This window comes from Martes martes (genome assembly GCF_963455335.1).
Source record: "Martes martes genome assembly, chromosome: 11".
Taxonomy (NCBI): Eukaryota; Metazoa; Chordata; class Mammalia; order Carnivora; family Mustelidae; genus Martes; species Martes martes.
In genome coordinates, this window is record NC_137899.1 from 19793585 (window position 1) to 19808373 (window position 14789).

General features: G+C 43.9%; 1 pseudogene across 1 annotated transcript; it reads right to left on the bottom strand.

The window, feature by feature from the left end:
• Positions 1-4425: 4425 nt before the first annotated feature.
• LOC308352134 (alcohol dehydrogenase class-3-like) lies at positions 4426-13333 on the bottom strand (annotated as a pseudogene). Its single transcript has 3 exons — positions 13294-13333; positions 8244-8251; positions 4426-5528 (listed from the first exon to the last, which is right to left on the bottom strand). The product of its transcript is annotated as an alcohol dehydrogenase class-3-like (transcript).
• Between the last annotated feature and the right edge of the window lie 1456 nt (positions 13334-14789).

The following is a 14789-nucleotide window of genomic DNA, read 5'->3' on the forward strand; positions in this document are numbered from 1 at the left end:
AATTGTAAATTCAACCCGACCTAAATTCCTAGACCTTTCCCCATGCAATTCTGTAAATGATATTTCTCTGCTGCACAAGCTAACATCCTCAAGGCACCCCAAGTCCTCCCTCTCCTTCACTCCGTACTCTGTAGCATCTCCTGGGTCTATTCGCTTACAAACCAAGGAGCTATCTCTGTTGAACATCTCCATTTCTCTATCTCTACTGTTACTGCCTTAGTGTCTCATTTCTCACGGGATATTGCCACGGCCTTACAACAAGTGTCTGGGGTAGAGGACATATTTGCTCCCCTGTTTGTTTTCCCTTGTAGACCCTGAGCTACTGAAGGGCAAGAACAGTGTCTCATTCATCTTTAGACACAGTTGCCAGCGGGACTGAGCTAGTCTCACCTCACATTAATCCACTGTTCATATTGCCATGGAATCTCATTTGCCACAGTTCAGTCATCTCCATATTTTCCTTAGTTTTCTATCAATTACAGAGTAAAGGTTAAGCATATTGATATGATACGCAAGGCAGCTCAAAATCGGGTCACAGTTGGGCTCTCCAGCTTCCCAATTCCCATCATTCCTCTCCATCTACCTGACACTCCAGCTCAACCCAGTTGTTCCAGTCCCCAAACGTGTCATGCTCCTGGTGGTCTCATGCCTTTACACACACCACCGTTCCCACCAATATGATCTCCCCAGGTACCAGTCCTGGCACTGCCTAGAAAACAGTGGTTTATCTTTGCAATCCTAGCTCAACATCTCTGTCTCTGCAAAACCTTCCCACACATCTTCCCAGATACCTTCCCCAGAGGTCTTTCCTCTGCAAACATACACCACCTTGGTTCTTACCTCCGAGTGTGATGTTGTTTCTCAAGGATTCATTTATTTGTATCATCGTCTATGCCGGTGTCCCGTGGCCACCGCAAGAAATTACCATAGCCCTGGGCAGAACAACAGAAATGTGTTGTCTCACAGCTCCGGGGCTAGAGGTCCAAACTCAGGGTCACTGGGTAACATCAAGGTGTCTCCAGGGCCACACGCCGGCCAGGGCTCGGGGGGCGAACGCGTCCCTCGCCTCCTCCGGCTTCCCGTGGTTGCTGGCACTCCCTGGCTTACAGACGCATCACTCCTGTCTCTGCCCTCACCTCCACATCCCCTTCCCTTTCCGTGGATTGTGCAGGCTCCCTCTGCCTCCCTCTTATAAGGATACATGTCATGGCAGTTAGGGCCCTCCCGGATAATCCGGGATAGTCTGCCCAACTCAAGATCCTTGAGCATACCTCTAAAGAGCCATTTTCCAAGGGAGGTAATATTTACAGGTTCCAGGGATTTGGATCTGAAACTCTGGGGGCAGGGAGGTGGGGGGGGCAGCATTCAGCCTACTTTCCTGTGCCCATAGACTGGGGCGTCCAACAGAGCAGGGGGATGTGGTCTAGCCACTTTTATTCCCAGCACTTAGCACTAGTAGGCATTCACCGAATGTTAAATGAAAGATCGGGGAATACATTGAATTGAACACTCTCATTTGCAGATGTTGCTGTTTGTTTATTCAGTGAAGCATTCATTCATCATTATGCACCACGTGCAGCGGCACTGAGGACAAGAAGCACGGGAACAGCAGGTAACCTCTGTGGCTCTGCCCTCAGGGAGCAGACATTCTGGGAGGGAGGCAAGCCTCAAAAAAGGGCACGCATAAATAAATATATAATGGCAGTGTAATAAGGGTTAGGAAAGACAAGAGCAAGGATCAAGGAGAAAGCACGAAGCTGTGGAGATGAGTGAAAGCGTCTCACAGCAGCAACGTTGGAAGCTGAGCTCCGAAGGATGAATAAGTGCTACGTGAGGAGCTTGGGGGGACAGTCGCTCCAGGCAGAAGGGACCACAGATGCACAGGCCATGAGGCAGCAAATCTTGGTGAGTTCAAGGAACAGAAAGAAGTACAAGAACCTGGAGGGTAGGACAGGGCTGGGGCACAGGGAAGAGCTGGGTTGTAGAGTTCGCAGAAGAACCTTCCTCAAACGTTTTGTGTGACAGACCCCAAATCTCTAGTTATGCTGAGAACCAAGGGCATCATCAAATGACATGTGAGGGATCCTAGAAGAGAACAAAAAGATTGACCACAAAAGGCTGGTGCATATAAATACTTGTTGACTGGAACATGATATTCCAAATTGGCAGGAGATGGGGTGATAGGAGAAGGTAGCTCGACTGGCTCTGTTAACAAAGACACCCAAGTTTTTTTGCTTTGGGGGCTGAGGGTGTCACAGGGATGGGGGATTGCTATAGATGTCTAGATGTTAGACATTTAAGGGAACTGCTTGCTTGTTTCTAATTCCATAATGTTACCAACTGCTCAAAGTCAAATCCATTTCTGAAAATTTAAAGAATAATTCTTTTTTATGGTAAAGATTTAATTAATTAATTAGTTAATTAATTAAGAGAGCTACTGGGGGGGAGGGGCAGAAGAAGGGGGGAAAAGAAGCCATAGCAGACTCCGCGCTGAGTGCAGAGGGCTTGATCCCACAACCTTGAGATCATGACCTGAGCGAAATCAAGAGTCAGATGCTGAGCCACTCAGGTGCCCCTTAGGACAAATTCTGAGTTGGGTATTTACTGAGTATATAAAGGAAGAAAGCAAAGCACAAGCAAGATGTGGGACCAGTCTAAGATATGATTTCCAGTAATCCCTTGGTTTACTCTTTCTGGTTCAGTCATGACAAACAGGGTTAACCATGCCTTCAATTACTTATTTTTTTTATTTTATTTTTTTTAAAGATTTTATTTAATTTGACAGACAGAGATCACAGGTAGGCAGAGAGGCAGGCAGAGAGAGAGGAAGGGAAGCAGGCTTGCGGCTGGGCAGAGAGCCCGATGTGGGACTCGATCCCAGGACCCTGGGATCATGACCTGAGCTGACGGCAGAGGCTTTAACCCTCTGAGCCACCCAGGCACCCCCAATTACTTATTTTTAACATTTATTGAGCATTTACTATATACTCAGGTACCACAATAACATTCTACATATATTACCTTGTTTTATCTCCTTTTGGGTAAATACTGCTTACATCCTTGTTTTACAGGTGAGGAAGCTAATGCAGAAAAGATAAGCACCTGGGCAGTGTGATTCCAGAAGCTTTGCTCTTCAAACCACCTCACTAGACTATCTATTCCTTACTTACATTTCTGAGATTTAGATTTTACCTTGGTTCCTTTCAAGAAAATTAAGGTATGTAACAACACATGGGGAAATCAAAGTGCTTTCTCACTCACTCATTTCATTAAAATCCTCCATCAGATTGTAACAGAACTTAAAAAGAAATCAGTATATAACCCAAAGAATAAAATGAGAGCATGTGAGTCTATACTGATGTAAGTAGACAACTGGATAAATAAATAAATAGAGGAGAAAGACCAACTCTTCCTTACAGAATATTCCAATTAGTAACATAGAAGGAATGTAGGAAAAAGAAAATCACCATTTGAACACCAGAGTGATAACTGCTATAGGCAAGATCCTCACGTGGATGCTAAAATTAGTGGGTGAAAGTTTTTTTTTTAAATCAAGATATTTGCATAGTCTCAAATTATCTCTTCCCCAGCAAAAGAAATTATTAACTAAAAAAGACAAAAATAGTAAGTGTACAGTGGAGAAACCTGGCAGATACCCCTTAACCAAGAGATCAAGGTTAACAAGGTTAACATCACCGCTAATAAGACATAGCTACATTATGTAACCTGATATGATACACTGAGAAGGAACATCACTTCTGTGGTATTGTTTCCAATAAGACATGATCTCAACCTAAGTATAATACCCCAGAACCATCCGAAAATATCAGACAAGCCAAACAAAGCAGCATTCCACAAAATCGTCAAGCAGAGCTCTACAAGTCTCAAGGTCATGAAAGACTCAAGGTCAAGGAAAGACTAAGAAACTGTCACGGATTGAATGAAACTGAGAACACATGACAACAAATTGTGTGTCATCCCCACTGCATCCTGGAGCAGTAAAAGGACAATAGTAGAAAAACTGGTAAAATCTGAATCAAGTTTAGAGTTTAGTGAATAGTATTGTACTAATATCAATTTCTTCATTGGGGTGATTGTACTATGACCATGTGCAATGTTAACTTTTTCTTTTCCATGGAAATTGCTTTTATTATGTTGGAATATTCCTTGATGAGCTGGCAATTATTCATGTGAAGGAGAGTTCAGAAAACAGATTTATGACTGTATTAGCCTTGTCCTTGATTAGAGATTTATGAATTATACAAAAAATATAACCCAGAGTGGGTTACTCTAGAAGTAGTAGTAGAGAAGGTCTAGAAAGTCGAAGAGGCTGTGAACTTGGAAGATCTTCTCCCTGCTTGTCTGGCTGTTGCAGTTGGACCACAAGACATAGGTGCGAGGATGAACATGTTTTCTCTGTTGAATTTAGAGCTTTGCAACAGTTCGAATGCTCTGCTGCATCAGTTCAAAGATTTCGTTAATTTGGTCAAAAGATTATGAGTCACGAATTCATCAACTTTTACTTTTTTGGACATATATTCAGACACCAACTTCAGGACGTTTTCCACACTCTCCCACCCTCCGAAGGCAGTGCCTTTCCGCATGCAGCATTTCTGGTTCAGTCACGACAAACAGGGTTAACCATGTCTTCAGTTGTACCCGCTGAAATGGACGATTGGCGATTTCTTCACGGGAAGCAGCTACTCTGACCGGGACACTGACACTGGGCTTTGGGGGCAGGCCTCCAGCGCTGTTATCCTGACTTTGACCTTACCAGCACACTCGAAGGCCTAGTGTGCTCCCCTGTCAGTCCTTTCAGTGGGCACTTCCTGGATGGGTGTAGGAAGTCCTGCGGGTAATGCATTCGGAGGCTCCAAACTCCTTGGCCCTAGTGAATTTACCTCTGTTGTTGTCCACACCAAAGATCCAGGATACACCAGCCACCTTATAGTCCATGAGAGCCGCCAATGCAAATCCTCCTGGACCAAAGATGGTGTAGCAGAAATGCCACAACCCACAAGGCAGATTTTATCCACAGGCGCTAAAGGATCAATTTCAGCCACAGAGATCTCAGCCATGACTATATGTTCAGAAAGCGTGCTGGTTCCCAGGAAGTGTAGAATTGTCTTTCCTTTGCAAGGAAATCTGCTAGTCCCATCTGGCATTAATCCTTTCTCCTGAGTACCAATTCTCTTCTGGCAAAGGTTTTAGGGTTTGGACAAATTTGCATTCTCCACACTGGCATGTAACGCGGAATGACAGTATCACCTGTCTGCAGTTGAGTGACTCCTTCGCCAACACTGTCCACAATTTCTGCACCTTCATGTCCCAGGATCGCTGGAAGACGCCCTTCAGGATCAGCCCCACTCGGGGTAGAGGCATCAGTGTGGCAAACTGCAGTGGCAATCATCTCAAACTGAACTTCACGAGCCTTAGGGGTTCTCTGCCCTCTCTGTAGAGACAGGTTCTCCCGCCTCCCAGGCAACTGCAACCTTGCACTTGATCTCCTGGTTGTTCCCAGCCTTGGACTCAGTCAGCGAGGGAGCACAACGTTAACTTTAGAGGAAGCTGGGTAAAGTGTCCTCAAGGCATTCTGGTACTGTTTTTGTAACTCTTTATAATGTTAATAATAGTGGGTTTTTTTAAGTTTAAATAATAATAATAGTCAGACGGTCAAATTGAGCATTCCAGCAGAATACAAACAATAGGCCATCGCAGGCCATCTCCTCCAGAGAGCAGGCCAACATTAGATTTCTGAGAAACCTATTTCCAAACAATCCATCCACAGTCACCCCTTAGTCCGTTGACCCATAAAATCGAGTTCGCCCCAAAATACATAACTCCACTCTAATCAGGAGAAAGCATCAGTCCAATCCCAGTGGAGGAACCCTGTACAAATTCTTTGATGAGTACACCCCGAAACATTAAGGCCATTGTGATGCTTAGTTTTCTGTGTCCCTTTGGCGAGACTACAGTTTCCAGTTGTTTAATCAAACACTAACGTTGGTGTTGCTGTATCTAGCTGTGGTCAACACCTATCATCATTGACCCTTCTTAAATAAAGGAGATTATAAGGGGAGTAGGGCCTCATCCAATCCGCTGAGGGCCTTACCAGTTTTCCCAGGAAAGAAGAAATTCTGGCTCAAGACCGCACCACCAATTCCTGCCTGAGTATTTAGCCTGCCAGCCTGCTGTACGGATTTTGGACTTTGAACCTTCCAGCCTCTGTAATCGCATCAGCCAATTCATTAAAATAAATCTGTGTGTGTGTAGTACATCTGATCCATTGCTCAGTTTGTCCGGAGTACCCTAACTCATACAGTCATCAGTATAACATTATTATGTTTTATTGTTTTAATTTTATTTTTTTGAGACAAAGAGCATGAGCGGTGGGCTGGGGGGGAGGCAGAGGGAGAAGCAGGCTCCCCCTGAGCAGAGAACCTGATGTGGGGCTCAATCCCAGGATCCTGGGATCATGACCTGAGCCGAAGGCAGATGCTTAACCATCTGAGCCACCCAAGCGCCCCTAACCTTGTCTGTTAATTATAGTTCAGTTTAAAAAGACAGAGAGGGGGTGTCAGGCTGGCTTAGCGGGTGGAGTGTGTGACTCTTGATCTCAGGGGTATGGTTTGGAGCCCCTCGTTGGGTGTAGAGATTACTTTAAAATAAAATCTTTAGGGCGCCTGGGTGGCTCAGTCGGTTAAACGCCTGCCTTCAGCTCAGGTCATGATCCTGGGGTCTTGGGATCAAGCCCTACATTGGGATGCCTGCTCAGCGGGGAGTCTCTTCTCCCTCTCCCTCTGCTGCTTCCCCTGCTTATGCTCTTTCTCTGTCAGATGAATAAATAAAATCTTTAAAAAAATAAAAGCTCTAAAAATAATAAAAATAATGAAATAAAAAGAGAGAGAAAAAAACCCTCAAGGTTCAATAAACAAACAAATAAATGGAAAGTCTGAGAAACCACCACATCGAAGAGAACCAAAGGGAACCTGACAATGAAACATAATGTGGCATGCTGGGCAGGATGTTGGAACAGAAGAAGGACATTAGGAAAACTAAAGAAATCTGAAGAGAGTAATAATGTACTAATATTATTTATTAATAGAAAGAAATGTACCATACTAATTTAAGATGTTAATCCTAGGGAAAACTGGGTGTTGGTTACATGGGAACTCTCTATCTTTGCAATTCTTCTGTAAATCTGAAACTACTTGAAAATAAAAAAAACTTATTTTGAAAAATACATATGAAGTCCGCCCTTTCCAAGGAAACAAAATAAGGTTTGAATTCAGACACACCTTCCACAAGGCTGTAGCCAACAAAAAATGAACAAATAGAAAAATATGTAACTATGGATAAATATGAATATTAACATAATAAACAAAAATCATGGGTTACAGTAAGATTTAGACCTATATATGTGACCATTGAATCAAAGTAACAAGGAAAATTGTTTTGGGGTTTCAGACCCAAAGAATCCCTTCATTAACTGTTTCTGAGTTCTGTCCCTGGAGAAGGATCTCTCCTCTTTATCTCTATTTCTTCAAAGACTCATAATTCTGACACAGGGTGTGTGTGCTCAAATGCATCCAAAGAATGTTGTAATTTCTGCCCAGGTGAAAGAAAAGCAGAGACGATTTCAAGCCAGTGGTAGCAGGGAGACCTGGAACTCGCTAGAAGCTATCGCTGGCTAAAGCTGTGGCAATGAATCTCACCAGCCTCTCAGCCAAGTGTCTGTGCATTTGAGGAGCCAGAAGTTGGGCGAGGTGGCAGGATGTGGCAGAGCAAGGTCCAGAGAATCTCAGGAGAATTTATTACAGTTACACCAACTCTTCAATGATCAAACGGCATCTTCTTACCTTTTCTTTGGAATGGTAAATGATGCATTTTATAAGTGGCTTATAGTTTTATCTTCAAGACCCTTCGAGATAAGTATAGGAAGAATGTTAGCTTCCCATGATGAGAAATAAAAAAAAATAATATATATAATAGAGAAATGATAAGAATACTCATAGCCTGGGGGCATCTGGGTGGCTCAGTGGGTTGAGCATCTGACTCTTGATCTCAGGGTCTTGAGTTCAAGCCCCAGGTTGGGCTCCATGCTGGGTGTGAAGTCTACTTTAAAAAAAAAAAAAAAAAAAGAATCCTCTTAGCCTGAATTATTTTTTTTCCCCATTTGGATGAAGCCTTAGAGATCATCTAGTTCCATGCTCAGATTTTGAAGATTAAAATAGGTGGCTTACCCAAAGTCCTAAAACGAGTAAGAAACAGAGGTAAGGGTAAGACCCAGGCCTCCAGCTTCCTGTCCAGTACTTTTTCATGGCCCTCTGCTACCTATCAGCTGAAAGTCTGGCTCAGGATTGCCCAACAGAAACAAAATGCAAGGCACAGGTGAAATTTTCTTTTTTCTAATTGCCGTATTTTGGAAAGTAAAAAGAAACAGGTGAAATTAATTTGCCAACATTCTATTTAACCCAATGTATCTAAAGTAGAGTCATTCCAGGGCACCTGGGTGGCTCAATCGGTTGAGCATTTGCCTTCAGGTCAGGTCATGACCCCGGGGTCCTGCGTCAGGTTCTCCGCTCAGCCGGGATTCTTTCTCCTTCTCCCTCTGCCACTCCCCCTGCTTGAGCTCCCAGTCTCTCTCTCTCTTTCTCTCTTCCTCTCTCTCAAATAAATAAATTCTTTAAAAATAGAGTCATTTTAACACAAAACTCATACTTTACAATTATTAGTGAGATATTTCACATATTTTTTATATTCAGTCTTTAAAATCCAGTGTGTTTTTTATACCTGACAGCACTTATCAATTGGGAGGAGCCACATTTTAAATGCCCCATAGCCTCATGTGGCTAGTTGGTCCGTGCTGGACAGAAGCCGTCCTGGGAAATAGCGCGTGGGTAAGCCCATTAGAGACTGCCTCTGAGTATAAGCCCTTCACCTGACCTACTGCGGAAGATAACGCTATTGTCTTTTACACCCGTGGCTTCTTAAACGGAGTTTTCTTACATCAAAATACAACGTCCACAGAGTATAAGTCAATGGAAAAGTTGGCATTGGCAAGTGCTCCAACATGTCTTTAGACTGGCTTCCTCAGAGCCCTGGTGGAAATTGATGCTTACAACCTAGATTTTCTCTTCAAATGATTATTATGGACATCACCTTTGGGCTGTCCATTCTCGATCAATTTCTTTTCTAAAGTCTGTTCAAGCCTCCATGATGTTAGGCCAGATTTTGAAAAGAGGAGCTTTCTTGCCATCTGAAGTGTCCCATTAATCCGGCTTGTCCTCTTGTCCACACTCCTAGAGCTTCTCTTTCCTCCTGAGGACATTTACTGTCTTCCCACGTTCTGCCTGTCAAAATCCACTGAAAATCAGAACTTTATAAAGTGCAACATAAAGGCTGGTACGTGGGAGTATCGCCTCCCCAAGGGGAATTTGTATCTACTTAAAACAAAAATAAAACCAAAAAATCCTAAACTAATGGACTCAAGTATCCACAGTGGGATCCTAGGATTTTGGCAGAAGCAAGTAGAAGGATTCCATGGTGTTTCTGAAACGATGTTGAACACATCAGGGCTCAGCAAACAACAGCCCCAGGGGCTAAATTCTGCCTTTTTTTAAGCTCACGTTTTTAAATGGTTGAGGAAAAAAATCAGAGAAGAATCCTATCTCATGACAAGTGAAAATTACATGAAATTCAAATGTTAGGATACATAATGGTTTGGGGGGGACGAGGCCATGCTCATTCATTCGTATACAATCTATGGTTGTTTTCAGCTGCAACAGCAGCACTGAGCGTTTGCAGTAAAGACAATATCGCCCACAAAGCCTAAAACATTTACCATCAATCTTCTTACAGAAAAAGTGTGCCAAACCCTGATGCAGGTGATTACCTATGCTGCCTCTTTCTAGCTATACTTTGTGCATCTAAAACCCTTTTCTTAGAGCTACAAAACAGGTCTGTATTCATCACAGAATCAGAATTCCATGCCCGTTTTTACAGAAGCTGAGGAAATCTGTTACTTGAATAAATTGTGTAAAAATCTGAATTGTCCATCAAAGACTCCCACGACTGCCTTCACATTAGTTGTAGAGGGATGTTTCCACCTAAGAACGACAGCAGCCGGACCATCAAAGATTATAATAGAGGGCCCTGCTTGGGGCTCCTTCCTTTTTTTTTTTTTTTTTTAAAGATTTTATTTATTTATTTGGTGCAGAGAGAGAGACAGACAGACAGACAGAGATCACAAGTAGTCAGAGAGACAGGGGGAAGCAGGCTCCCCGCCGAGCAGAGAGCCCGATGTGGGGCTCGATCCCAGGACCCCGAGATCATGACCTGAGCCGAAGGCAGAGGCTTAATCCACTGAGCCACTCAAGCGCCCCTGGGGCTCCCTCCTTTGCTTCCCCCTTCCCACACCCCTTCTCTCCCTCCCTCTCTCCTTTCCTTGCTTCCTCTTTCCAATCTCGCTTCTCCACAGCTCAAAAAGGGGAGCAGCCCCTTCCCCCTGGAAGTAAACGATGTCCTGTAGACTCAGAGATCTTAGTCTAAGAATTGGGAGGAACTGACAGAGCAGCAAAGCACGGATGACGTGTTTCGACAAGTCACTGAGTAATACTTTCTCCCAGTATCCACAACGCACGACCCACTCCTGAGGCCCCGCAACGGGGCTAATTCAAGGACCGCGACTACGCATGCTCGCGGGGCCGGCGCCAGGCCAGGTGAGTATGTACGTGGATGGGCAGGAAAGCAGATTCTGTTGTTTTCTCTGCATCGCATGGAAAAGCCTGGACCTAGAGATATTAACCTTCCCAGGGGCACACAACGAGTCAGGAGCGGAGCCAGGATCCACGTTCTGGGGTAACCTTATTAAGCGTGTGGTTGTACCTTTATTTCCCCCCACATACATAGTTTCCTATTGTAAACTTTTCTCTCAGATGTATGCAACCCTCCACCCAGAGCGCCTAAGGTGTATCAGGGAGCGGTAGAGTAGGAGTTTGGGATTATAAACCGGGAATGCAGAAAGAGGGAGAATATTCAGCTGCGAACAGCCAACATCAGATTTTCAGTTCCTCGGCAAGACGACCGGCTCGGAAGTCAGGCTTCGTCAACAGAGAAAAGGGTTTTTCGAAATTCTCCTATGTACTCCTTTTCCACATCAAGGAACGTGTCTGGAAGACTTGATCACAGACTTTCACGGAGGAGAGATCTGTGTGGTAGAGAAAAGCCTGCACTTTTTTCCTCAGGGGTCTATGGGGGGAAGGGGACAGAGTTAGAGGAAGGGAGGGACACGTGTCCCAATCTTCCTTCTCTGTGCCGGTGTCCTTGAGGGAAGAGTGGTGGGATTTAAGGTGAAGAGAAAGCCTAAATTTGAGGGGCTTCGGCTCTGCTTTCTGCTGAGGACTCTGGGAGGACCTGCCCGAACTGGAGACCGCACATGGAGGTAAACTGAGGACGCAACACGATGAGCAGGCGCAGGGCCTCACTTCAGTTCGCCTAAGGACACCCACTCCCATGTGGGATATTTGGGGTGGGAGGACTGGGGTGTGAGATACGGACATGAGTTCAGAGTTTGGCTGAGAAATTTGCCAACAGGGTTCACGTCCGTGGTGTCCTCAGGCCCAGTGAAGATGTAGGCAGGGTTGAGGAGTTCGTGAAGGCAAGGGTGACTTAACCGAGCCCCGAGAGAAGGCCAGCCTCCCACCCCAGCCGCAGACACCCACAGAACACGTGGGGGCTGGTCCAGTCACCCTCAGGCATGGCCAGTCTAGGATGTGGCTCCAAGGATCTCGCAGTCCCCCACCACAGAGGCTCACATCACACTCCTCCCACCCGTTCCCCCAAACACTTAGCACCTTCTGGAATTGGGGACCAGAAACCCGACAAACTTGAGCATTGTCCTAAAAGAAACAGAATATTGAAGTCTAAGGACGCATTTACATTGTTGATTGGAATGACACTATTTAATTAGACTCAAATATAACCTGCACCCACTAATGAATACCATGGTGATGGGAGATTTTTTAAGAATATCATATAGGTTACAGAAAAACAAAACCACCGTGTTTTCTGAGTCAAAATCTGAGCATTATGTGAGTACGTCTGTCCCATCCCAGAGCCCGTGCTGCGACGCTTGCCTTCTGCTGCTAGCATTATGCTAACGGTAAAACTTCCATCAAAATCCTAGGGAAGTGAAACATTCGAACATTCTTCAAGCCTGTATCTCAGCTGAAGCAGTGGCAGAGATTATGTTGCATGTTATAATAAACAATAATGCCTTCCTCATTGAGTGGCTGGGAGAACTAACTGGGGGCTTAGAACGGAGCCTGACAAAAATTGCTCTCTGTTTGCCATCATCATCATTTTTCATTTTCTCTGGGAACTGTTGCTGACTGACTCCCCAGCATCCATCTGTCCCTTTCTCCCATGAGGTAGCAGCCACACGGTTTAAATGGGATTGAGCTCACCCCCAGTTCTGGGGTGGGCCCCGATGGCTGACTCTATCAGAGTAAATCCCTCCCATTGTCACAGTGATTGGTACAAGAGGGGGCAGAGCTCTTAAAGTGGTTCGACCAGAGTGAAAGCTGGCGTTTCTAGTTGTTGTTTGGGGAGGAAACCTTTCTTCTTCCTTTCTATAGTGAATTTGTGATCTAAAATTGCAACAGCCCATTTGGCACTACAGTATTTTTGTATTAAGATTTTTCTGACCTGAGGATCGTTTTCCATCCTTAAAAATTATCGAGAACCACAAAGAGCTTTCATTTATGTGAGTTATATTTATCAGAATCTGCTGTACTAGAAATTAAAACTGAGAATTTAAAAACTATTTACTAACTCATTTAAAATAACAATATATCTCTTATAGGTTAATATGAATAATATTTTCAGTGAAGAAAATAACTTTTCCAAAGCAAAACAAAAATCTGAGAGAAGCATCATTGTTTTTCATATTTTTGCAAACCTTTTTAATATCTAGGTTAACAGAAGACAAGGAGATTCTCATATCCAATGTATTCCATCTGTTGTGATAATACATCTAACCTCTGGAAAACTCCCCTGTGTGCTCAGGACAGAATGGAAGTGAAAAAGGCAAATAATGTCTGGGTGTATGTATTAGCTTTCTATTGCTGCTGTAACAAATTAACGTGAATTTTGTGGCTTAAAACAACACAAATTTTATCTTACCCTTCTCAGATCAGAAGTCCAAAATTAGTCTCACTGGGTGAGAGTCAGGGGGTCAACAGGGACGGTTCTTTCTTGAGGTTCTAGCAGATTCCACTTCCTTGGCCTTGCCAACTTCCTCACATTCCTTGGCTCGAAGCTGCTCCTCCATCGTCAAAACCAGCAAAGCAGCATGGCCAGAGCTGCTTTCTGTCTCTGCTGTCCTGTCTCCTTCTTATAAGGCCCCTGTGACCGACACTGGGCCCCCCAGATAATCCAAGGTAAACACCCATCTCAAGATCCTTAATCACATTTGCAAAGTCTCTTTTGCATTTAAGGTAATATATGTACTGGCTCCAAGAATTAGAATGTGGACATCTCTGGGTATTATTATAAAAAATAGAGTTGATCTCAGGGATCCACCCAAAGGGTCTTGGGACCTCAGGGGTCCTTCTTGGCTGATCTACAGAGATCCAAAGTAATACTGGTTTAAACAAAATAGGAGTATCCCACCCCCATTTGACAGTTGAGGCAAGAGCAGTTGAAGGCTGGCGTGGTGGTTCCACAGGTTCAGGGATTCAGAATCCTTTCCTCTTACTCCACTTTAATCTGTAAGGATTCAAGATGGTTTGTCTTCAAAAGTGTTGCCTTAAAAAATAAAAATAATAATGTTGCCTTCACCTATATGATTCAAGATGACTCATTGCCATACCCAAAATCTATCCAATGGGAAGGAGAAAAGGGAGGAAGGAGGGCATACCCAAAAAACAAGGCTCAAAAACTGTTTCCATCCCTCCTGCTCTTATCTGGTCAGCCAGATCTGGTCATGTGGTCATACCAACTACAAGGGTGCTTGGAAAGGTAGCTGGACCATCATGGATCCAGCTAAAAAATCCGTCAGAATTGAGTATTCCCTATATCCATTCTCACGAGGAAAATCCAACCTGATGATGGAAATTACCAAGGACAACAGAGCCAATAAATTCTCAAAGAAATGGAACCAGACCCAACCTTACCTATAGATTACCTCTAAGCTTTTCAGTAGATGAGCCATTGCTTTTTCTTTGTGTTAAAATCTGTTTGATTTGGGGTTTCAGTTTCTGAAGGCAAAAGCTATCTGCTTTAGGAACTATATAGTATTTTCTCAATCAAAAAGTGAGAATACAGGGTTTTGCAAGTGCACGTGCACTAAAAGACAGTGAGACAGATGATTTAAAATTGGAAACATTGAAAAAAAATGGGGGATGGGGAAATGGCTACTAGTTTTAACAGTAATTCTAGTTGTGACATAGTCTCCTTATTCACTGAAAATCCAATAATAAAAAACTTTTTTGAGAAGCCTTGAGAACTATGGATTGATATCATTCAACACAAAACTAAGGTTATCTTATGGGGGACTGGGACAGAGTCTTTATGGTATCAGAACCCTCAACTCCTTCCACCTTGCTCTACTTTCCTAGAGTGGATGCCTGTACCTACCTGGTCTAAAATAACTCACCACCACATCTGAAGTATCCTCAGCAAGAAAAAAAAAAAAGCAAGATCATTCTCCAGCTCTGTAAGGGCCATGGATTTTCATGGAGGAAATTTATCTGTAACTGACCCTTCAGATTTTCCCAGAGGAAAGA